This window comes from Trichomycterus rosablanca, chromosome 10 (assembly GCF_030014385.1).
Source record: "Trichomycterus rosablanca isolate fTriRos1 chromosome 10, fTriRos1.hap1, whole genome shotgun sequence".
NCBI lineage: Eukaryota > Metazoa > Chordata > Actinopteri > Siluriformes > Trichomycteridae > Trichomycterus > Trichomycterus rosablanca.
The window spans coordinates 9,907,962-9,933,454 of record NC_085997.1 but is presented as its reverse complement, the minus strand read 5'-3'; the positions used below and the strand labels follow the sequence as shown (position 1 = coordinate 9,933,454).

Below are 25,493 nucleotides of genomic sequence, written 5' to 3'. Positions count from 1 at the left end.
CTCTGGATCTAGTTATTACTAAAGGTCTAATCATTTCTTCTGTTATGGTCAATGACTTAGCCCTCTCTGATCATTTTTGTGTCTTCTTTGAAATGCTGATCACTTCAGATGCTCAAACTAGCACTGTTTCTGTTAAGAAAAGGTGCATAAATGAAAGTACTAGTTCTCAGTTTATGGAGGCCATAGCTATATCACCAACTTTAATTGCAGAGTCAGTTGATGAACTCCTGGATAACTTTAACGTGAAAATATTGACTGTCATGGATGTGGTTGCCCCGGTAAAAGTCATGAAAACGTTGAGCAAACAGAAAGCACCATGGCGTAACACAATGATGGTAATAGCTCTGAAAAGAGAATGCAGGAGAGCTGAACGTAAGTGGAGGAAAACTAAACTTCAAATCCACTATGATCTCTATAAGCAAAGCCTTTGTAGTTTTAACTCGGAGTTAGGCAGGGCTAGACAGCTGCACTTCTCTAAGATCATCAACAGGAACATCAACAACACCCGCACTCTATTCAACGTGGTCGACAAGCTTACAAATCCTCCCAGATCACGCCAGAACTTCTGTCCACAGTGAAATGTAATGAATTTGCTCATTTCTTCTGTGAAAAAATAAAAACTATTAGACTGACCATCAACGCCACTCAGTCAAACGATGAAACCATGCCGCCCCTACAGACACCTAGAAATAACATGACTATTATGTCACAATTTAATACAATAGACCAAAAAACTCTGGAGAAAACAGTTCAGCTGTTCGGTTATTTTATGCCTTTTTTTTTTGTCTCTCTAACTCCTTACTTACGTTGCACATTCTCTGTACCCCAGATCCAACAATGCAGGTCTTGTCAAGGTGACAAAGACTTGTCAGAGCGGAAAGAAGTGGCTGATGCTGGCACCAGCCGACACTGAGCCTTGCAGTTTCCCATATGGTCTATCGGTCAGTATTTCTGTTTTTTACCCAGGCGGCCTGGGTTCGACTCCCGGTATGGGAATTGGACTTGAGCAAAACTTTGCCTATTACTTCTTCGGCGCCTTGTTGCTGTAGCTCAAGCACATTGTTCTGTTGGAACTATGACTGCAGTCTATCGGGGGCAGCCGATGTGAGCCACCAGTGGCAGACTGCTGGTAAGCCGTGATCATGTAGTGGTTAGTACTCCGCGTTGTGGCCGCAGCAACCCCGGTTCGGATCCGGATCACGGCACTGTTCTTTTGTATGCCGTGCTTCGAAGGTTTCTATTCTCTCCTCAGTCAAGAGACAGAAATGGGGCTGGAGCTTCAGGAAAGTCACGACCGCATACTCACAGGGGCCAGTAGTTCCCATATGGTCTAGCGGTCAGGATTCCTGGTTTTCACCCAGGCGGCCTGGGTTTTACTCCTGCTATGGGAATTGGTCTTTATGATTGGACTGGAGCAAAACTTTGCCCGTTAGTTTCTTGGCGCCTTGTTGCTGTAGCTCAAGCAGCTTGTCCTGTTGGAAGTATGACTGCAGTCTATCAGGAAGCAATCACCAGGAGCCACCAGTGGCAGACTGCTGAAAAGCCGTGATCGTATAGTGGTTAGTACTCTGTGTTGTGGCCGCAGCAACCCCGGTTCGAATCCGGGTCACGGCACTGTCTTTTTGTATGCCGTGCTTCGAAGGTTTCTATTCTCTCTCTTTTTTTGTCTCTCTAACTCCTTGTGTATGGTTCTCTGTACCCCAGATCCAACAATGCAGGTCTTGTCAAGGTTACAAAGACTTGGCAGAGCGGAATGAAGTGGCTGATTCTGGTTCCCATATGGTCTAGCGGTCAGGATTCTTGATTTTTACCCAGGTTTTCGACTCCCGGTATGGGAATTGGTCTTTATGATTGGACTCGAGCAAAACTTTGTGTATTAGTTCCTCGGCGCCTTGTTGCTGTAGCTCAAGCAGCTTGCAGTTCAAATCTTAGGCCATGTGGGGGTGTTGAGGAAAATTGGCATTGGTAATGTGCAAGCAAGTCAGGATGGCCAAGCAGTCGTTCAGCTCGCAGTCTCCCCTGGAGCCGTGGGTTAAAATCCCCCTTCTGACAGCTCATGCTTTATACCTTCAAAATGGGATCAAAAATGCAAATGCACATAAGGTATTACAGTTACATATAATCACAAACACCCCCTCCCCCCACCACCACCACCATCAAAAAGAAAATCCTTCAGCAGCACTGCAACAAGAACAGGACAATCTCCTACAAGTCCAACAAAATCAAAGAGAATGCACTTCATAAAATACCTCATCCCAGAATATGGCTGCATGTTGGCGCTGTTGGCTGACTGAGACTTTTTGAACTGCACTAAACAGTTGGTATATCCTGCACTATTTTGGCCCTTACATAAAGCAGCATCAACCCTTAAATCCGTCTGTCAGTGGTACAAAGACAGTTATTATTTTTTTCAGTACGTCCTAAATGCTGGGATGAACGTTTTAAATAAACGTCTCTGATAGTTTAAAAGCAACGCATGATATACCGTACTTGTACTCGGTTGGGAAAAAATGGTATCGATGCATCCCTAATCTCAAGTACAAATTCTTCAACTCTCTAAATAAACCATGTAGTACGGGACATTACCGCTTACCTAATGCAGTAAGGAAGAACTCGCCCAAACAGGGACTTGAACTCTTGAACCTCAGATTAAAAGTCTGATGCTCTACCGAATGAGCTATCTGGGCCCTACAATCTGTTCTTTTCCTCACAAGGATGTGAGATCAATTACAAACTTTAACATACGTTGTCCTGTAAAACTTTAATTAATATAAAATGTTTTTATTTCTGTTTCGGCTCTCTTGAACGCGATTGTATAAAGTTTTAGGTGAAGTATGTTGCTGCTTACACACACAAAGAAAAACATCTCTGGAGGAGAATTTTGCAGGTAGATTACAAACAGATTCCTTTCTTTCACCTTTTTATCTTTTTTCCTGTATCAATTGCACGATGGTTTTAAAGTAATTAAAATGTTATGTGCATTTATATGTGGCAAAATAAAAAAATCCATAAAAATCAAATTGAGTTAGCAAAGAATCTTAAATTATACTAAATGGTTCTTCAAGTAGAAACAGTTCTACCAAGAACACCTAAAAGAACCCTTAAGAAACACTTCTTAGCGCTACATACATCAGTTGTATTCCACACAGGTCAGCATGCGATGAAACTTTGCTCGAAACAGACATCGTTTTACTTTCTAACTGTATTCATATTATGTCATCTAGTGGACAATTGAATAGCCTACAACGAGCACAAACAGGGTTTGAGTTCTTAATGAATAATTATTAATCTTAATAAATAATCCAGTCAGTTAAAAACCCAACAAGAAGGCTGTACCTAATACACTCAGACTAGAGAAAACACAACCTAACATGCTAGTGCTGTTACAGTGCTAAGAATGGTCCACCCAAAAACATTATTTGGTCAGTTGGAGATCTCATATGGGGCTCCCTTTCTATTGATATATGGTTTACAGCCTAGTGACAAAGTGTACAGTGCAGCAGATGGGTTACAGTCAGTACATTTACAAAACATAATAATGTGAAAAGATTAAGCAGTTCATGCAAATATTATTCCATGTGTGGCGAGGTCAGGATGGCCGAGTGGTCTAAGGCACTGCGTTCAGGTCGCAGTCTCCCCTGGAGGCGTTGGTTCGAATCCCACTTCTGACAGTTCATGATTTATACAAATCTACTTCTTTAGAGGACACAGCCATCAGGGAATACAGTTTTCATCAAAGGGTGAACATGGTCTGCAACAATGCTGAGGTAGGTGGTACGTGTCAAAGTAACATCCACATGGATGCCAGGACCCAGGCTTTTGATCACTGAAAATGTGAGAAATTGAATCATGTATTCTTCCTGATCTTGTTCTGTTTATTGTTGCAGCTCTGCTGGAGGGTTATATTTTTGGTGTTTGTGGTGGTGGTGGTGGTGGGGTCTTTGTTCCCATTTTGGTTTATTTAGTATATGATGTACTTTACATCCATTTAAATATGTACTTAAATACTTAAATATCCATTTAATCCACAAGTATGGATATTCAGCGTCCATTTACATTGTTACAGCAGTATTTTACGACAAAAATTGAAATGTTCACATTATTTAAATGGATGTAAAGTACATCATATACTAAACAAACCAAAATGGGAACAAGGACCCCACCACCACCACCACCACAAACACCAAGAAAATAACCCTCCAGCAGAGCTGCAACAAGAACAGGACAATCTCCTACAGGTCCAACAAAATCAAAGAAAAAATGCACTTCATAAAAGACCTCACATTGTTCGTCCTAAAGGCTAAGATCAACGTTTTAAATAAACTGAGTCTGTGATGGTTTAAAAACAACGCATAATACAGAACGTGAGCTTAAACACGTTGCACTCTCACTTTATAATGCAGCATCAACGCTCTGTTAGTACATTACAATTTACAAATCCTAAAGGAAGGTTCTGTGTAAGGGGAATTAGCTCAAATGGTAGAGCGCTCGTTTAGCATGCGAGAGGTAGTGGGATCGATGCCCACATTCTCCAATGCCGAAACATTATGATCATTTAAAGGCAACACATAATATGAAAGTCGTTGCTCACTGAAACGCTGCATCAAACATTAGGTCAGTCTGTAAGTTCTACAGTGACAGTTATGCTCTATTTTTACTCAAATCGTTTGGTTTAAAGACCTTTTTTGACTTGTTTAAATTGACAAATGTAGCGCCCCCTAGCACCCCTGGCTGTATTTGGAAAGCGCTCCCCGACTTCTTTTATTTGTTTAAGAAATCTCTTTCTTTGTGGTAATGTAAGGATTTAAAAGGGCCACTACTTATCAGTACTTACGATTATTTTATATTTAAGCTATACTCTTATTTAAACCGAAAAAACTACTTCAATTACCCTATATATATGTGGTACTAACCTTGCACAAAAAAACCTGCGACTAACACCATTTACAGTAGCTGTATTAACATTATCTCTGACTCACATACCAAACTTGTATACGTTAATAATACTTAAACAAATTAACTATTTACTCATTTACACAATCATTAATATGCATTTCAAACCCCAATATATTATACAAAAATGTTATAATACAGATTCACTCAAATTACCATCAGTAATATTCAAAACATTATCAATCTCTCCTAAGTTAGGTAAATAACTAACTAAAAAAAGGGTACCCAAAATTACCATTGCAGGTCTGATCCAACCTAATAGTCCCAATCAGCACAGATCACGAAGTATATTTGGTCGGTTGTGGTGGAGCTGTCCACGTTCTTTGTTTACATGGATGAAACAGAAAAAATCCACCAGTCTTTTTCCTTTTGATCTTGGATGAAACAATCAGAGTTTATCTGATGCTTTTAATCCACTGTAATCGGCACAGCTGCTGAGGAAGCGTACTGCCTTCAATGTCCATGCGCGTAAACTCAAGAGACGAAGTTCACGGCTGATACAGCATAAACAATGTCACTAATCGACTGCAAGATGTTAATATAAGACTCACTGTCCGTTTGTCTTTATGCATCAACAGAGATAAATCCTAAACAGGTGTTTTACCCACTTACATGACACTTGTTTCACATCACGCTATTTTCTCCACTTTTTTCTTCTTTTTCCACCCACTTTCTCCCGCTCTTTTCCCGACCTGTGACAGTTCATGCTGATTGGCTTAAAAATAAATCAAGGGAGGGCTATACATACACTTTACTTTAAACAGCATAAAATAACCAGAACATTATTTACAGAACAAATAAGAACAACTTATTTACGAGTTAAAAATTAACATAAACAAAAATATTAGTAATCCCCAAATTTTAATTGGGCTACACAAACACACAATAATTTATAATTCTCCAATTTTGAAATGTCTCGGAGTTTTATCTGAAACGACTTTTTGTTAAAGTAGCGGTACGTGACTTTTTAATGGTTTTTCATCTGGTGAAACTGCTTCATAAAAGATGAACAGCTGAAACTCACGACATCCCCTTTAAAATGCTGAAAAATGACATCCCCTTTAAAAAGCACAAATGCTGTTTTTTGACTTCAGCTCAGCATTTAATACTGTAATCCCTTCCAAGTTAGTCACTTAACTTGGAGATCTGGGTATTAACACCTCCCTTTGTCACTGGATTATGGACTTTCTTACCAACAGACCTCAGCATGTTAGGTCAGGCCACACCTACTCCATCACCATCTCACTCAATACAGGCGTACCACAGGGCTGTGTGCTGAGCCCATTCCTCTACTCCCTTTTCACCCACGACTGCAGGCCTGTGCATGGATCCAACTCCATCATTACGTTTGCTGACGACACCACGGTGATTGGACTCATCAGTAACAACTCTGTCCCCCCCCCCCCACCCCCCACACACACACACACACACACACTACAAACATGATAATTTTTATCCTTTTTCCGCTTTGTATTTCACTGGTACATACCTCATTTGTACATAAATCTCATAAATACTGTATATATCTGTTTATTATGTTTTTACGTACTCATTCCTTGATCGTGTCCATAGCACCTTAATCACTTTAACCTGCATAGCACCTTAATATTAATATGCACCTTAATATATATATTGTTTTCAGCTACATATCTTGTTTATAGTATAGTTTATAGATCCTGTTAATACCACTGCTATTTACCCACTGTAAATAATGTATATCATAAATACTGTTTATTCTGCACTTTCTGCTTATTGCACTTCTGGTTAGATGCTAAACTGCATTTCGTTGCATTGTACTTGTACATGTGTAATGACAATAAAGTTGAATCTAATCTAATCTAATCTAAAAAAATGCAGCATGAACCCTTAAGTCAGTCTATCAGTGGTACAAAGACAGTTTTGATTGGGTTTCGATCGTCCTAAAGGCTGCGATAAACAGAGTCTGTGATGGTTTAAAAGCAACGCATAATACAGAAAAGAGTATGTGAGCTTAAACACGTTGCACCCTCACTTTATAATGCAGCATCAACGCTCTGATAGTACATTACAATTTACAAAAGGCTAAAGGGGGTTCCTCATAAGGGGAATTAGCTCGAATGGTAGAGTACTCGCATAGCATGCGAGAGGTAGCTGGATCGATGCTCGCATTCTCCAATGCAGAAGCATTGCAAACTTTTATGCACATTTTCCCGTAAGCTAAGTAGGGACTTGTAAATAACATTTAGACTTGTAACGCACTGTAGTTAAAAACATGGTCTTCATACTATTTATTTTGTTCTTCTGTCTGTGTAGGGTTTTTACCATGAAGTAAAATCGAGGGAATCTAAATGCATTTATCCATCCAACAATCCATTCAGTAGCTTTTAACTATTCATGCAAACGAATGACTTTTTATATTTATATATTGCTCATTGTAGTACTTGTGTCTGCATGGACTTGAACATCACATGACTAAACATTAGGTAGAACTATAGAGACTTATTTACTGTCTTGCCCAAAAACAAACTGGCATAAAGTACTCGACGAGTACAACACACTGAACAATAAAATATAGATGACATACTATAGGCCAGTGAGGTGGCTGCTGCTTCTGGGTGTGTAGTTTCTAAATGATCAAGTCAGCACAGGCACAAGCACTACAAGTATTTATAATAAAGTTTATGTTTAATATTGTGTATATACAGTGTATCACAAAAGTGAGTACACCCCTCACATTTCTGCAAATATTTCATTATATCTTTTCATGGGACAACACTATAGACATGAAACTTGGATATAACTTAGAGTAGTCAGTGTACAGCTTGTATAGCAGTGTAGATTTACTGTCATCTGAAACTAACTCAACACACAGCCATTAATGTCTAAATAGCTGGTAACATAAGTGAGTACACCCCACAGTGAACATGTCCAAATTGTGCCCAAATGTGTCGTTGTCCCTCCCTGGTGTCATGTGTCAAGGTCCCAGGTGTAAATGGGGAGCAGGGCTGTTAAATTTGGTGTTTTGGGTACAATTCTCTCATACTGGCCACTGGATATTCAACATGGCACCTCATGGCAAAGAACTCTCTGAGGATGTGAGAAATAGAATTGTTGCTCTCCACAAAGATGGCCTGGGCTATAAGAAGATTGCTAACACCCTGAAACTGAGCTACAGCATGGTGGCCAAGGTCATACAGCGGTTTTCCAGGACAGGTTCCACTCGGAACAGGCTTCGCCAGTGTCGACCAAAGAAGTTGAGTCCACGTGTTCGGCGTCATATCCAGAGGTTGGCTTTAAAAAATAGACACATGAGTGCTGCCAGCATTGCTGCAGAGGTTGAAGATGTGGGAGGTCAGCCTGTCAGTGCTCAGACCATACGCCGCACACTGCATCAACTCGGTCTGCATGGTCGTCATCCCAGAAGGAAGCTGACGCACAAGAAAGCCCGCAAACAGTTTGCTGAAGACAAGCAGTCCAAGAACATGGATTACTGGAATGCCCTGTGGTCTGACGAGACCAAGATAAACTTGTTTGGCTCAGATGGTGTCCAGCATGTGTGGCGGCGCCCTGGTGAGAAGTACCAAGACAACTGTATCTTGCTTACAGTCGAGCATGGTGGTGGTAGCATCATGGTCTTGGGCTGCATGAGTGTTGCTGGCACTGGGGAGCTGCAGTTCACTGAGGGAAACATTAATTCCAACATGTACTGTGACATTCTGAAACAGAGCATGATCCCCTCCCTTCGAAAACTGGGCCTCATGGCAGTTTTCCAACAGGATAACAACCCCAAACACAACCTCCAAGATGACAACTGCCTTGCTGAGGAAGCTGAAGGTGAAGGTGATGGACTAAACCCAATTGAGCACCTGTGGCGCATCCTCAAGTGGAAGGTGGAGGAGTTCAAGGTGTCTAACATCCACCAGCTCCGTGATGTCATCATGGAGGAGTGGAAGAGGATTCCAGTAGCAACCTGTGCAGCTCTGGTGAATTCCATGCCCAGGAGGGTTAAGGCAGTGCTGGATAATAATGGTGGTCATACAAAATATTGACACTTTGGGCACAATTTGGACATGTTCACTGTGGGGTGTACTCACTTATGTTGCCAGCCATTTAGACATTAATGGCTGTGTGTTGAGTTATTTTCAGAAGACAGTAAATCTACACTGCTATACAAGTTGTACACTGACTACTCTAAGTTATATCCAAGTTTTAGTTCTATAGTGTTGTCCCATGAAAAGATATAATAAAATATTTGCAGAAATGTGAGGGGTGTACTCACTTTTGTGATACACTGTATGTAAGGGCCAAAATAGTGCAGGATATACCAACTGTTTAGTGCAGTGCAGTAACAAAACGGCTTTGTAAGGCAAGAACTGAACAACAACAAAAAAGCATTTAATTTGACATAAAATATGTGGGTATTAATATGTACAACTCAGTGCATTATTAGGCTGCACATAATTATAGTTTCAAACGGTCCTCTTTTTACTACAGTGTGTTTGAAACGGCTGGGGGTACAATTTGTTGCTGTTGCTGTTTACACACACAAAGAAAAACATCTCTGGAGGAGAATTTTGCAGGTAGATTACAAACAGATTCCTTTCTTTCACCTTTTTCCTTTTTTTCTATATCAACTGCACGACTGTTTTCCAGTCCTTAAATGTTATGTGCATTTATATGTGGCAAGAGAAAAAAAAATCCATAAAAATCAAATTGAGTTAGCAAAGAACCTTGAATTATACTAAAGGGTTCTTCAAGTAAAAACAGTTCTAGCAAAAACACAAAAAGAACCCTTTCAAAAAAACATTATTTGGTCAGTTGGAGATCTCATATGGGGCTCCCTTTCGATTGACATATGGTTTACAGCCTAGTGACAAAGTGTACAGTGCAGCAGATGGGTTACAGTCAGTAAATTTACCATACATAATAATGTGAAAAGATTCAGGAGTTTGTACAAATATTAGTCCGTGTGGGGCCAGGGTGGTGTCTGGAGTACTCCAGATAGTCAGGATGGCCGAGCGGTCTAAGGCGCTGCGTTCAGGTCGCAGTCTCTCCTGGAGGCGTGGGTTCGAATCCCACTTCTGACAGCTCATGCTTTATACAAATTTACATCTTTAACCCTCTACCATACATAATAATGTGAAAAGATATGACAGTTAGTACAAATCTTAGTACTAGTTAGTCTTAGTTTTTTATTATTTCAAATGCCATTAATAATTTATAATCACTGATTTGTGAGATATCAGCAGTAGTAGGTCATGTTTAACTGGTTTAATATTGTTTAAGCGCTGATTATCGGCTGTTTTTCGTGAGTATGTTGGGCGGTTTTCCATGTATTTTGGCGGACTTTGAGATGCGCAATCTGGCAACCCTGGCTGAAGCGTTCATTCATATTTTGGAGCGATGTATGTTTGTATGCTAGAATATAAATAACATCTTTTACAAACTGCTGTCTATTTACATTGACATTTTCTCTTCTGTCTTAACATTTTTGGAATTGGGTTTGTAAAGATAAGGGATACAGTAGATAATATATGTAAAGAGCTAAACTAACCGAGAGAAGCGCTAACGGTGGTGGAAGAGTCTAAAAGGGTTTGGAACATAGTCGTATCATCATAGCAGTACAACACAGTTTTGTCCGTAGCATCCGAAAATATCCAGAAGCTAATATACACAAACTTTTCTTTAAATAAACTTACCTTGTTAATAAAGTATGACCACAATTTCTAAACAAACACAGTATCCGCTGCTGCAGTCTCTACACAAACTTTTCTGCACTGAAATCGCAAGGACACATTTTATGGATATTACGGTAATGCACTGAAAACGCGTCCTACAGTCATGCAAGCACATACAACAGTGTGTGAGTTTACACTAATCAGCCATAACATTAAAACCACCTCCTTGTTTCTACACTCATTGTCTATTTTATCAGCTCCACTCACCATATAGGAGCACTTTGTAGTTCTACAATTATTGACATGACCACTACAGAGCAGGTATTATTTAGGTGGTGGATCATTCTCAGTACTGCAGTGACACTGACATGGTGTTGGTGTGTTAGTGTGTGTTGTGCTGGTATGAGTGGATCAGACACAGCAGCGCTGCTGGAGTTTTTAAATACCGTGTCCACTCACTGTCCACTCTATTAGACACTCCTACCTAGTTGGTCCACCTTGTAGAGATAGTCAGAGACGATCGTTCATCTATTGCTGCTGTTTGAGTTGGTAATCTTCTAGACCTTCATCAGTGGTCATAGGACACTTCCCACAGGGTGCTGTTGGCTGGATGTTTTTGGTTGGTGGACTGTTCTAGGTCCAGCAATGACAGTGAGGTGTTTAAAAACCTGCAGCGCTGCTATGTCTTATCCACTCATACCAGCACAACACACTAAGACACCACCACCATGTCAGTGTCACTGCAGTGTTGAGAATGATCCACCACCCAAATAATACCTGCTCTGTAGTGGTCCTGGGAGAGTCCTGACCATTGAAGAACAGCATAAAAGGGGGATAAAAAAGCATGTAGAGAAACAGATGGATTACAGTCAGTAATTGTAGAACTACAAAGTGCTTCTATATGGTGGAGCTGATGAAATGGACAGTGAGTGTAGAAACAAGGAGGTGGTTTTAATGTTATGGCTGATCGGTGTATACTCACCATGTATGCGTGGCTTTCCTCCGGGTATGAAAACGTGCCAGTAGGTGTAACTGCTGCTCTAAATTGCACCTGTATGTGTGAGTGAGTGGATAAATTAGTGTGTGATGCTTTGCGATGGTTTGACGCGCCCTGTCCAGGGTGTATTTTTGTCTCAAGCCCAGTGTTCGTGACACTGGACCCACGCTTGCCCTGTAATGCTGAATATCAATACAGGCAAATGAAGCGCATTTAAAAAAGCTTTAAAGCATTCTTGAAAAATGATGAAGCCAACCTTTTTAAAAAGTAGATCCCGATGACCTGTTGACTGAAATAGTAGATCCCAAGCCACAGAAGTGTGGGCACCAGTTTTACCGTTTACAGTTTTACAGGTTTTTTTTTAGTTTTTAGATTTAAAAATCTGATATGATCATCGTAGGTCCTACAACCCTGGCAAAAACCACAAAAAATTTTCAAATTACCATTGATAATGACACTTTGTCTCCGTCTTCTAACATCCGAAATCTTGGTGTAATTTTTGATAGCAACCTCTCTTTTGACCTCCATGTAAATCACATCACCAAAACTGCTTTCTTTCATCTAAAAAACATAGCACGTCTACGTCCATCGCTCTCCTTTTCTGCCGCCGAAACCTTGATTCATGCTTTTATTACATCCAGAATTGATTATTGCAATAGCATCCTTTATGGTACATCTAACAAAATCCTAAAAAAACTTCAGTATATCCAGAATTCAGCTGCTCGCCTCCTTACTCATACTCGCTCCCGTGATCATATTACACCTGTTCTCCAAAAACTTCATTGGCTTCCCGTTGCTCAACGCATTCAATTCAAAATTCTTCTATTCACTCACAAAGCTCTCCATAATCAGGCCCCATCCTACCTCACCGACCTGCTCCATCAGCACATTCCCTCCCGTAGCCTTCGCTCTTCTGAGGCTAACCTACTGTCCATACCCTCTAGGACCAAGCACCGGACCTGGGGTGACAGGGCCTTTTCCATAGCTGCTCCATCTTTATGGAATGCTCTCCCCAAACACCTACGAGATTGTCCTGACCTGTCCAAATTCAAGTCACTTCTCAAAACTCATCTATTCAAAATGGCATTTAACTTGTAACAACACGAAATAAATGCTTTTATTTTTGCTATTCTTTTTAATAGTTTTTATACTTAGATCACGACAGAAATGTGAAGTCCTAGATCCTAAAACTTGTAAAGTTTTCAGTTCCTGATTGCATGTGAATCTGTCCTGTTTCTGTCTAATTTTAAGAAATTGTTCTATATTTGTTGTTCTCTCTCATAATTTAGTTAATTTTTAATGAACTGTCTTATGCTGCTCTCTTTGTTTTTATCTTAATTATTCTTGATGTTGATGTACTATTTTGATTTTGTACTATGATTTGTATGGTGTATGTACGTATTTGTTTTGATTATTTGTCTTATGTAAAGCGTCTTTGAGTATCTTGAAAAGCGCTATATAAATAAAATGTATTATTATTATTATTATTACATTGGCTACGTTTTAACAAGACGTACCAAGAATGGCCTGTAGATGGCGGACTGTAGTCGTTTTTAAAAGCAAGCCAATTATGCCACCGAACTTCAATATGTACAATACTTTATAATGTATCAATTGTAACAGTATCAAATAATAAAACATTATAAAAAATTATAAGTTTATGCGTTTCTGTCAAAACAAAACAAAAAAGGTATGTAAACAAAACTGTTTGAGCGTAAATAGGGCGTTACTGACATTTTAACTCGTACAGACTAGCCTTATGGTTAATGCTGCAACGAATTTTACCCTAATTTCATCTTTTCAGATTGCAAAATGATCATAATGTTTGTGTACTGGAGAATGTGGGCATCGATCCCACTACCTCTCGCATGCTAAGCGAGCGCTCTACCATTTGAGCTAATTCCCCTTACACAAAACTTTACTTTACCCTTTGTAAATTGTAATGTACTAACAGAGTGTTAATGCTGCATTATAAAGTGAGAGTGCAACATGTTTAAGCTCACGTACTCTTTTCTATATTATGCGTTGCTTTTCATTAAAATGTTATGTGCATTTATATGTGGCAAAATAAAAAAATCCATAAAAATCAAATTGAGTTAGCAAAGAACCTTAAATTATACTAAATGGTTCTTCAAGTAGAAACAGTTCTACCAAGAACACAAAAAGAACCCTTAAGAAACACTTCTTAGTGCTACATACATCAGTTGTATTCCACACAGGTTCGAAACAGACATCGTTTTACTTTCTAACTGTATTCATATTATGTCATCTAGTGGACAATTGAATAGCCTACAACCAGCACAAACAGGGTTTGAGTTCTTAATGAATAATAATTAATCTTAATAAATAATCCAGTCAGTTAAAAACCCAACAAGAAGGCCGTACCTAATACACTCAGACTAGAGAAAACACACCCTAACATGCTAGTGCTGTTACAGTGCTAACAATGGTCCACCCAAAAACATTATTTGGTCAGTTGGAGATCTCATATGGGGCTCCCTTTCTATTGATTTTTGGTTTACAGCCTAGTGACAAAGTGTACAGTGCAGCAGATGGGTTACAGTCAGTACATTTACAATACATGATAATGTGAAAAGATTAAGCAGTTTACGGGTTCGAATTCCACTTCTGACAGCTCATGATTTAAACAAATCTACTTCTTTAGAGGACACAACCATCAGGGAATACAGTTTTCATCAAAGGGTGAACATGGTCTGCAACAATGCTGAGGTAGGTGGTACGTGTCAAAGTAACATCCACATGGATGCCAGGACCCAGGCTTGTGATCTCTGAGAAACTGAATCATGTATTCATCCTGATCTTGCTCTGTTTATTGTTGCAGCTCTGCTGGAGGGTTATTTTTTTGGTGTTTGTGGTGGTGGTGGTGGTGGTGGGGTCTTTGTTCCCATTTTGGTTTATTTTGTATATGATGTACTTTAAATCCATTTAAATATGTACTTAAATACTTAAATATCCATTTAAGTATGTTTATTCAGCGTCCATTTACATTGTTACAGCAGTATTTTACGACAAAAATGGAAATGTTCACATTATTTAAATGGATGTAAAGTACATCATATACTAAATAAACCAAAATGGGAACAAAGACCCCACCACCACCACCACAAACACCAAGAAAATAACCCTCCAGCAAAACTGCAACAAGAACAGGACAATCTCCTACAGGTCCAACAAAATCAAAGAAAAAATGCACTTCATAAAAGACCTCACATTGTTCGTCCTAAAGGCTAAGATCAACGTTTTAAATAAACTGAGTCTGTGATGGTTTAAAAACAACGCGTAATATAGAAAAGAGTATGTGAGCTTAAACACGTTGCACTCACTTTATAATGCAGCATCAACGCTCTGTTAGTACATTACAATTTACAAATCCTAAAAGAAGGTTTTGTGTAAGGGGAATTAGCTCAAATGGTAGAGCGCTCGCTTAGCATGCGAGAGGTAGTGGGATCGATGCCCACATTCTCCAATGCCGAAACATTATGATCATTTAAAGGCAACACATAATATGAAAGTCGTTGCTCACTGAAACGCTGCATCAAACGTTAGGTCAGTCTGTAAGTTCTACAGTGACAGTTATGCTCTATTTTTACTCAAATCGTTTGGTTTAAAGACCTTTTTTGACTTGTTTAAATTGACAAATATAGCGCCCCCTAGCACCCCTGGCTGTATTTGGAAAGCGCTCCCTGACTTCTTTTGTTTGTTTAAGAAATCTCTTTCTTTGTGGTAATGTAAGGATTTAAAAGGGCCATTACTTATCAGTACTTACGATTATTTTATATTTAAGCTATACTCTTATTTAAACTGAAAAAACTACTTCAATTACCCTATATATATATGTGGTACTAACCTTGCACAAAAAAAACACCATTTACTAACACCATTTACAGTAGCTGTATTAACATTATCCCTGACTCACATACCAAACTTGTATACGTTAATAATACTTAAACAAATTAACTATTTACTCATTTACACAATCATTAATATGCATTTCAAACCCCAATATATTTTACAAAAATGTTATAATACAGATTCACTCAAATTACCATCAGTAATATTCAAAATATGATCAATCTCTCCTAAGTTAAAGGTAAATAACTAACTAAAAAAAGGGTACCCAAAATTACCGTTGCAGGCCTGATCCAACCTAATAGTCCCAATCAGCACAGATCATGAAGTATATTTGGTCGGTTGTGGTGGAGCTGTCCACGTTCTTTGTTTACATGGATGAAACAGAAAAAATCCACCAGTCTTTTTCCTTTTGATCTTGGATGAAACAATCAGAGTTTATCCGATGCTTTTAATCCACTGTAATCATCACAGTTGCTGAGGAAGCGTACTGCCTTCAATGTCCATGCGCGTAAACTCAAGAGACGAAGTTCACGGCTGATACAGCATAAACAATGTCACTAATCGACTGCAAGATGTTAATATAAGACTCACTGTCCGTTTGTCTTAACGCATCAAGAGAGATAAATCCTAAACAGGTGTTTTACCCGCTTACATGACACTTTTTTCTTCTTTTCCACCCACTTTCTCCCGCTCTTTTCCCGACCTGTGACAGTTCATGCTGATTGGCTTAAAAATAAATCAAGGGAGGGCTATACATACACTTTACTTTAAACAGCATAAAACAACCAGAACATTATTTACAGAACAAATAAGAACAACTTATTTACTAGTTATAAATTAACATAAAAAAAATATTAGTTATGCCCAAATTTTTATTGGGCTACACAAACACACAATAACTTATAATTCTCCAATTTTGAAATGTCTCGGAGTTTTATCTAAAACAACATTTTGTTAAAGTAGAGGTACGTGACTTTTTAATGGTTTTTCTTCTGGTGAAACTGCTTCATAGAAGATGAACAGCTGAAACTCACGACATTCCCTTTAAAATGCAGCATCAACCCTTAAGTCAGTCTATCAGTGGTACAAAGACAGTTTTGATTGGGTTTAGATCGTCCTAAAGGCTGCGATAAATAGAGTCTGTGATGGTTTAAAAGCAAGGTATAATACAGAAAAGAGTATGTGAGCTTAAACACGTTGCACTCACTTTATAATGCAGCATCAACGCTCTGATAGTACATTACAATTTACAAAAGGCTAAAGGGGATTTTAAAGGTGCTTTAAAGGTGAAGGCTGTTGCTGTTTACACACAAAGAAAAACATCTCTGGAGGAGAATTTTGCACGATTGTTTTCCAGTCATTAAAATGTTATGTGCATTTATATGTGGCAAGAGAAAAAAAAATCCATAAAAATCAAATTGAGTTAGCAAAGAACCTTGAATTCTACTAAAGGGTTCTTCAAGTAGCAACAGTTCTACCAAGAACACAAAAAAACCCTTAAGAAACACTTCTTAGTGCTACATACATCAGTTGTATTCTAGAGGTCAGCATGCGATGAAACTGTGATAGAAACAGACATCGTTTTACTTTATACCACAGTTAGTTCCGACCTTACAATCTGATTGGTTGAGAAGCGTTCTAACCGTGCTGATATTCGTGATAAAAAAACACCATTTACTAACACCATTTACAGTAGCTGTATTAACATTATCCCTGACTCACATACCAAACTTGTATACGTTAATAATACTTAAACAAATTAACTATTTACTCATTTACACAATCATTAATATGCATTTCAAACCCCAATATATTTTACAAAAATGTTATAATACAGATTCACTCAAATTACCATCAGTAATATTCAAAATATGATCAATCTCTCCTAAGTTAAAGGTAAATAACTAACTAAAAAAAGGGTACCCAAAATTACCGTTGCAGGCCTGATCCAACCTAATAGTCCCAATCAGCACAGATCATGAAGTATATTTGGTCGGTTGTGGTGGAGCTGTCCACGTTCTTTGTTTACATGGATGAAACAGAAAAAATCCACCAGTCTTTTTCCTTTTGATCTTGGATGAAACAATCAGAGTTTATCCGATGCTTTTAATCCACTGTAATCATCACAGTTGCTGAGGAAGCGTACTGCCTTCAATGTCCATGCGCGTAAACTCAAGAGACGAAGTTCACGGCTGATACAGCATAAACAATGTCACTAATCGACTGCAAGATGTTAATATAAGACTCACTGTCCGTTTGTCTTAACGCATCAAGAGAGATAAATCCTAAACAGGTGTTTTACCCGCTTACATGACACTTTTTTCTTCTTTTCCACCCACTTTCTCCCGCTCTTTTCCCGACCTGTGACAGTTCATGCTGATTGGCTTAAAAATAAATCAAGGGAGGGCTATACATACACTTTACTTTAAACAGCATAAAACAACCAGAACATTATTTACAGAACAAATAAGAACAACTTATTTACTAGTTATAAATTAACATAAAAAAAATATTAGTTATGCCCAAATTTAACAGCACAGCCTTTTCACACCACAACTGTATTACTCCGCTGACGCGTTGCCAGTAACGACAAGCTTCATGCACACAAACGCGCACGCAGGCGACACAGACCTTTTTCCCGATCGTAGTGTTAAACTTTATATTCGTTGTGGAACTACTTTTTGGCGGAAGGTATTGTCAATATTAAAGCATATTTATTATGAAATTCAGGGCTTCTTTGATTTATTTTCTTTCTTTATTTTGTAAAAACTGTTGTATAAAAGCAATAGAACACTTGAGGTCATGTGTTATCGCGAATAACATCACGGCTGCGACCGAATCACAGCCGTGATGTTATTCGCGATAACACACTCCCTCTCGTGTTCTATTGCTTGATTCTAACGCAATATTAACTGTATTCATATTATTCCATCTAATGGACGATTGAATAGCCTACAACAAGCACAAACAGGGTTTGAGTTCTTAATAAATAATCCAGTCAGTTAAAAACCCAAAAAGAAGGCTGTACCTAATACACTCATACCAGAGAAAACACACCCTAACATGCTAGTGCCGTTACAGTGCTAACAATGGTCCACCCAAAAACATTATTTGGTCAGTTGGAGTGCTCATATGGGGCTCCCTTTCTATTGATATATGGTTTACCGCCTAGTGACAAAGTGTACAGTGCAGCAAATGGGTTACAATCAGTAAATTTACCATACATAATGATGTGAAAAGATTAAGCAGTTCGTACAAATGGTGGTGTCGATGGTACCCAAGCTAGTCAGGATGAGGTCTAAAACGCTAAGTTCAGGTCACAGTGTCCCATGAGGCGTGGGTTTGAATCCCACTTCTGACTGCTAGTGCTTTATACAAATTTATGTCTTTAACCCTCTAACATACATAATAATGTGAAAAGATTCAGCACTTTGTACAAATCTTTGGCCATGTGGGGGTGTTGTTGGTAATTGGCATTAGGACCTCGCAAGCATGTCAGGATGGCCGAGCGGTCTAAGGCGCTGCGTTCAGGTCGCAGTCTCCCCTGGAGGTGTGAGTTCGTATCCCACTTCTGACATCTCAAGCTTTATACAAAGTTACTTCTTCAGAGTCAACAGCCATCAGAGAATACAGTTTGCATGAACTGGGTGTACATGGTCTGCAACAATGCTGAGGTAGGTGGTACGTGTCAAAGTAACATCTACATGGATGCCAGGACCTTGGTTTTTGATCTCTAAAAATGTGAGAAATTTAAACATGTATTCATCCTGATCATAAAGTATGTTTATTCAGCGTCTATTTACATTGTTACAGCAGTATTTTACAATTGAAATGTTCACATTATTTAAATGTATGTAAAGTACATTGTATACTAGCTGTTTACTTTTTTCCCTAAGTAAAAACTGTCATTACCTCAACATGTCATTACCAACACATAACTTCTTGTGATGGTAAAGACACTTAGTGATGGTAATAACAGGTTTTTAGTTTCACCATCACTATCTTATTAACTATTTAATAATTAAAGCTAATTAAAGCTAAATAAGCATAATGGTTTTATTATACAAGGAAACATTAATTTTCACTGATTAGTCAATATGGCCCACAAGATATCAGCAGAGATCCAAAAAAATATCAGTAATTATATGAATAAGAAAAGGTAAGTTTAAAGTAATATCACAACCTTCAAAATGGGAACAAGGGAGCATCGTAAGGGGAATTAGCTCAAATGGTAGAGCGCTCGCTTAGCATGTGAGAGGTAGCGGGATCGATGCCTGCATTCTCCAGTGCAGATACATTATGATTATTTAAGGGTATCATGTAATATGAAACTCGTTGCGGCATCGCTTAATCGTAGCTTCAAAAATTAGATCAGGATTTAAGTGAGTCATTAAGGCAACAAAAAATATGTGGGTATTAATATCTAAAACTCAGCGCATTATTAGGCTACACATAAATTTACATTTTCAGCAGACGCTTTTATCCAAAGCAACTTACACAATGAGCAATTGAGGGTTAAGGGCCTTGCTCAGGGACCCAACAGTAGCAACTTGGTGGTGGTGGGGCTTGAACCGGCAACCTTCTGTTTACTAGCCAGTACCTTAACCACTGAGCTATCACTGGCCCAGTGATAAATATAAATATAGATAAATATATAAATATAAATTTAACCTGTCCTCTATTTACTACAGTCTGTTTGAAACAACTAGTTGGTGTGGAGAACATGTTACACACACAGTGTGCTATTATTTCAAGCTTATCAAGTACATGATATTTCACTTAATAACATCTCACAAAGTACAAATTCTTGAACTTTCTAATTAGTGTGATTGCTGAAGGCAATCATACTATTGTTATCCGTTAGTCATATTATTATTATTCTGCCCGTTTTTTGTCCGGCTTTCTTCGTCCGCAATTTTCGAGATATCGACCCCGTTCCAGCGCCAAATCGTCCGGCCCATACGGGAATGGACTGCTTGTACACAGCTTTTCGATCCGCCCGCCCGTTCGCCCGCCACGCCCGTTTTTCCGAAAATTTTGTCCCATAGACTTCAATTCATTTTCGAAAAAATTTTGAGATATCGACGCCGTTCCAACTTTAAATCGTCCGGCCCGTTATTGAAATAACTTCTTGTTTTTTGCGTTTCGATCCGCCTTTCCGTTCACCCACCACGCCCGCTTTTTTACCGTTTTTTGGTCCCATTGACTTCCATTCATTTTGTCTGAATGGTTGTTGAATGGTTTTTTCTACAACCTTTATTTACCCTATAAGAACCCCATTCACTTGCATTCATTTTTTGAAAGTTTGAGATATCTACGCCGTTCCAACTCTATATCGTAAAGCTCACTGATGTAACCCCGACTCAGATACAGCATGGGGATTCGAACCCACGCCCATTTGCCACGCCCGGTTTTTGTCCCCATTCACTTCCATTCATTTTTTGAAAGTTCGAGATATCGACGCCGTTCCAACTCTATATCGTAAAGCTCACTGATGTAACCCCGACTCAGATACAGCATGGGGATTCGAACCCACACCCACCTGCCACGCCCGGTTTTTGTCCCCATTCACTTCCATTCATTTTTTGAAAGTTCAAGATATCGACGCCGTTCCAACTCTATATCGTAAAGCTCACTGATGTAACCCCGACTCAGATTCAGCATGGGAATTCGAACCCACGCCCAACTGCCACGCCCGGTTTTTGTCCCCATTCACTTCCATTCAATTTTTGAAAGTTCAAGATATCGACGCCGTTCCAACTCTATATCGTAAAGCTCACTGATGTAACCCCGACTCAGATTCAGCATGGGAATTCGAACCCACGCCCAACTGCCACGCCCGGTTTTTGTCCCCATTCACTTCCATTCAATTTTTGAAAGTTCGAGATATCGACGCCGTTCCAATTCTAAATCGTAAAGCCCACTGATGACACCCCGAGTTGGATAAAGCATTAGGATACGCGCCCGCCCGACCGGCACACGGCAATCACACTCGCATTTTCTCCGGAAATGCACTCTCTAGTTAAACCATGTTGTACGGGACATTACCGCTTACCTAATGCAGTAAGAAACAACTCGCCCAAAGAGGGACTTGAACCCTGGACCCTCAGAGTAAAAGTCTGATGCTCTACCGACTGAGCTATCCAGACTTGCTTTAACCCTCACAAGGATGTGACTTGAATTACAAACTTTAACATATGTTGTCCTGTAGAACAGTTCCAGCAAGAACACCAAAAAACCCTTAAGAAACACTTCTTAGTACTACATACATTAGTTGTATTCCACACAGGTCAGCATGCGACATCGTTTTACTTTCTAACTGTATTCATATTATGCCATCTATATTACGGTGGCCCGCTGAGTTAAAACACAATAACATTTACAAAACAAACAAAAGCTGACAACACAACAACAATAAGGAAAAACGCGAATATATTAAGAGACAACACAAATTCTTTAAGGTGGAACGCAATTACATTAAGGGAGAACACAATGAAATTAAGGAAACACAAATACACACTACACTACATCTAGTGGTCGATTGAATAGCCTACAACCAGCACAAACAGGGTTTGAGTTATTAACACATAATCCAGTCAGTTAAAAACCCAACAAGAAGGCTGTACCTAATACATTCATACCAGCGAAAACACACCCTAACATGCTAGTGCCGTTACAGTGCTAACAATGGTCCACCCAAAAACATTATTTGGTCAGTTGGAGTGCTCATATGGGGCTCCCTTTCTATTGATATATGATGTGGTGTCAACGGTACCCAAGCTAGTCAGGATGCGGTCTAAGGTGCTGCGTTCAGGTCACAGTCTCTCATTGAGGCGTGGGTTTGAATCTCACTTCTGACAGCTCATGCTTTATAAAAATTTACATCTTTAACCCTCTACCATACATAATAATATGAAAAGATACAACAGTTCATCCAAAGCTTAGTCCACATGGGGGTGTTGTGGGATTGGTATTAGACCTTTGCAAGCAAGTCAGGATGGTTGAATGGTCTAAGGTGCTGTGTTTAGTTTGCAGTTTCCCCTGGAGGTGTGGGTTCGAATTCCACTTCTAATGTTTTACATTTACATTTTCTGCGTTTAGCAGACGCTCTCATCCAGAGCGACTTACAGAAGTGCTTCCATAGTAAACATTTCATTTCTCAAGTTTTACTAAACAACAGTCAAATAACACAAATCTGCTGAAACCTGTTAGAACCAAAGTGTTTTTTCTTTGTTAGTTTTTTTGGAAATGGAAAATTTTTTTTAGTAAATAAGTACAAGTCAGCTTAAGTGCTTAGTAAAAAGGTGGGTTTTTAATCGTTTTTTAAAGACAGCAAGAGACTCAGATGTTCGGACAGACAGAGGAAGTTCATTCCACCACTTGGGTGCTAGAACAGAGAAGAGCCTTGATGCTTGTCTTCCTTTAGTCCTGGGTGGGGGCTCAAGTCAAGCGAGACTAGTGGCTCGGAGGTTGCGTGGTACAGAGCGGGGTTTGATTAGACCACGATGGTAGCTTGGGGCTGGTCCATTTTTGGCTTTGTAGGCGAGCATCAGTGTTTTAAACTGAATGCGTGCAGCTACAGCTCATGCTTTATACAAATTAACATATTTAACCCTCTACCATACATAATAATGTGAAAAGATTTGTTTCAAGATTGTTTCAAAGTTATTGCATGTTTGTCAATAAAAAAAATTAATAAAGGTCTTTAAACTAAACGATGAATGAAAATAGAGCGAAAACTGACCTCATTTTTTACGCAGCGTTTCAGTGAGCAATGACGAAAGGAGTTTGATATTACGTGTTGCCTTTAAATGATCATAATGTTTCTGCATTGGAGAATGCAGGCATCGATCCCGCTACCTCTCGCACGCGAAGCGAGCACTCTACCAATTGAGCTAATTCCCCGTATAAAGAACTCGCCTTTACCCTTTGTAAATTGTAATGTACTAACAGATCATTGATGCTGCATTATAAAGTGGGGGTTCAACGTGTTTAAGCTCACGTACTCACGTTTATCGCAGCCTTTAGGACGAACTGAACCAAATCGTAACTTTGTACCACTAACAGACTGACTTAAGGGTTGATACTGCATTATGTAGGGACCAAAATAGTGCAGGATATATCAACTGTTTAGTGCAGTGCAATAACAAAGCAGCTCTGTGAAGCAACAACTAAAATGAACATTCAACATAAAATATGTAGGTATTAATATCTAAAACTCAGTGCATTATTAGGCTGCACATAAATATAGATTTAAACGGTCCTCTATTTACCACAGTCTGTTTAAAACAACTAGTTGGTATGGAGAACATGTTACACATGCAGTGTGCAATTATTTCAAGCTTATCAAGTACATGCTATTTTGCTTAGAAATATCTCACAAAGTACAAATTCTTCATCATTCTAAACAAACCATGTAGTACGGGACATTACCGCTCACCTAATGCAGTAAGAAACAACTTGCCCGAACAGGGACTTGAACCCTGGACCCTCAGATTAAAAGTCTGATGCTCTACCGACTGAGCTATCACAAGTGTGGTGACTGCACTTGCAACCTCTTCGACTTCTATTGGAAAATGCAGGTAGAAATGGCATACGTAGTTGCTCGTTTCGATCAGCACCTTACCCAGTGGTAGCGTGGCCGAGCGGTCTAAGGCGCTGGATTAAGGCTCCAGTCTCTTCAGAGGTGTGGGTTCGAATCCCACCGCTGCCAACTCAGGCTTTTCAACGCCGGCTCCATGTTTACCCACCCAATGCAACGTATACTCAATCACAGTCCCAAGTATGGCACACGCGATTGGCCCTTTTCGACCCACAACCTTTCTTAACTTTTTTTTTTATGTAACATGAAACAGTTCGACCGCACTGTGCACACAAACCTTAACTTGGTGTACCTTTGTATCGTTGCTGTCATCTCTAGCATCGCTCCGACTACATGCAACTATGATATAATAGGAAGCATAATAAAAAAAAAAAACTTGTACTCACCCAATAACTGTGTTTATACCTAAAATGAAACGCAGACACTGTGAAAACAGCATACGTTCTAAAGCCAATGAGCTTTTAAACAAGCTCAAACACACCGATGCACCACGGAGTCTTAAATTAAGCATACAGCACGATGGTTTAGCAGAAGAAATGTTGTAAGAAAGTAAGCCCTTAAATACTGACCGTCTTGTTGCTCTGCTTGCAAGCTTACTGTAACAAAAGAACGGTCGTGTATCTGATGGGTTAAGATTAGTCGCTACTCCAACAGTTCTTCGCTGTGGCTGGTTAAATGCTGGAAATTACCGCTTACCTAATGCAGCAGGAAGCAACTCACTCAAACAGGGACTTGAACCCTGGATCCTCAGATTAAAAGTCTGATGCTCTACCGACTGAGCTATCCAGGCTCTGCAACCTGCTTTAATCCCCACAAGCATGTGACTTAAATTACAAACTTTAACATATGTTGTCCTGTAGAACTTCAATTAATATAAAATGTTTTTATTTCTGTTTCGGCTCTCTTGAAGGTGATTATATAAAGTTTTAGGTGAAGTATGTTGCTGCTTACACCAGTGGCGGAGCCAGACAATTTTCATAGGGGTGGCCAGACTGAGACCATTGCTCACACAGGGGTGGCACAGAAACTGTCTGAAACCTTTTTTTTATGTGGCAAGTTGCTGTGGATCTAGTAGTGTTTTGGTCACTCACTCATTTACCTATACAGGCAGTGAGTGTCATGTAGAATTACATCAAGCCTAGCATAAAAAAAAAAGCCCAATTTAGAGGAAAACCGCCCAATCTGGCAACACTCAGGGCTCTAGACTAACCTTTTGCACTGGTTGCACTGGTGTGCCTAACTTTTTTTCTTAGGTGCACCAGCACAAAAGTTAGGTGCACCCAAATTTTCAACCGCATCGCATTTAACACCTGTTTCACAGGTTCACTTTTTTTAATACTGACTTTGATTGATATTGATTAACTAACAATCTGGTCAACATAAAGTTCTTTATTTGAAGCACAATTCTACA

General features: G+C 39.3%; 5 non-coding genes across 5 annotated transcripts; 4 read left to right on the top strand and 1 right to left on the bottom strand.

The window, feature by feature from the left end:
• Positions 1–1,542: 1,542 nt before the first annotated feature.
• Positions 1,543–1,614, top strand: trnah-gug (transfer RNA histidin (anticodon GUG)). Its single transcript has one exon. It is a non-coding gene; the product is annotated as a tRNA-His (tRNA).
• Positions 1,615–9,936: 8,322 nt separating this feature from the next.
• On the top strand, positions 9,937–10,019 carry trnal-cag (transfer RNA leucine (anticodon CAG)). The gene has a single exon. It is a non-coding gene; the product is annotated as a tRNA-Leu (tRNA).
• A 3,421-nt stretch (positions 10,020–13,440) lies between these two features.
• Positions 13,441–13,513, bottom strand: trnaa-agc (transfer RNA alanine (anticodon AGC)). The gene has a single exon. It is a non-coding gene; the product is annotated as a tRNA-Ala (tRNA).
• A 1,508-nt stretch (positions 13,514–15,021) lies between these two features.
• trnaa-agc (transfer RNA alanine (anticodon AGC)) lies at positions 15,022–15,094 on the top strand. Its single transcript has one exon. It is a non-coding gene; the product is annotated as a tRNA-Ala (tRNA).
• A 9,017-nt stretch (positions 15,095–24,111) lies between these two features.
• Positions 24,112–24,193, top strand: trnal-aag (transfer RNA leucine (anticodon AAG)). Its single transcript has one exon. It is a non-coding gene; the product is annotated as a tRNA-Leu (tRNA).
• Positions 24,194–25,493: the final 1,300 nt, after the last annotated feature.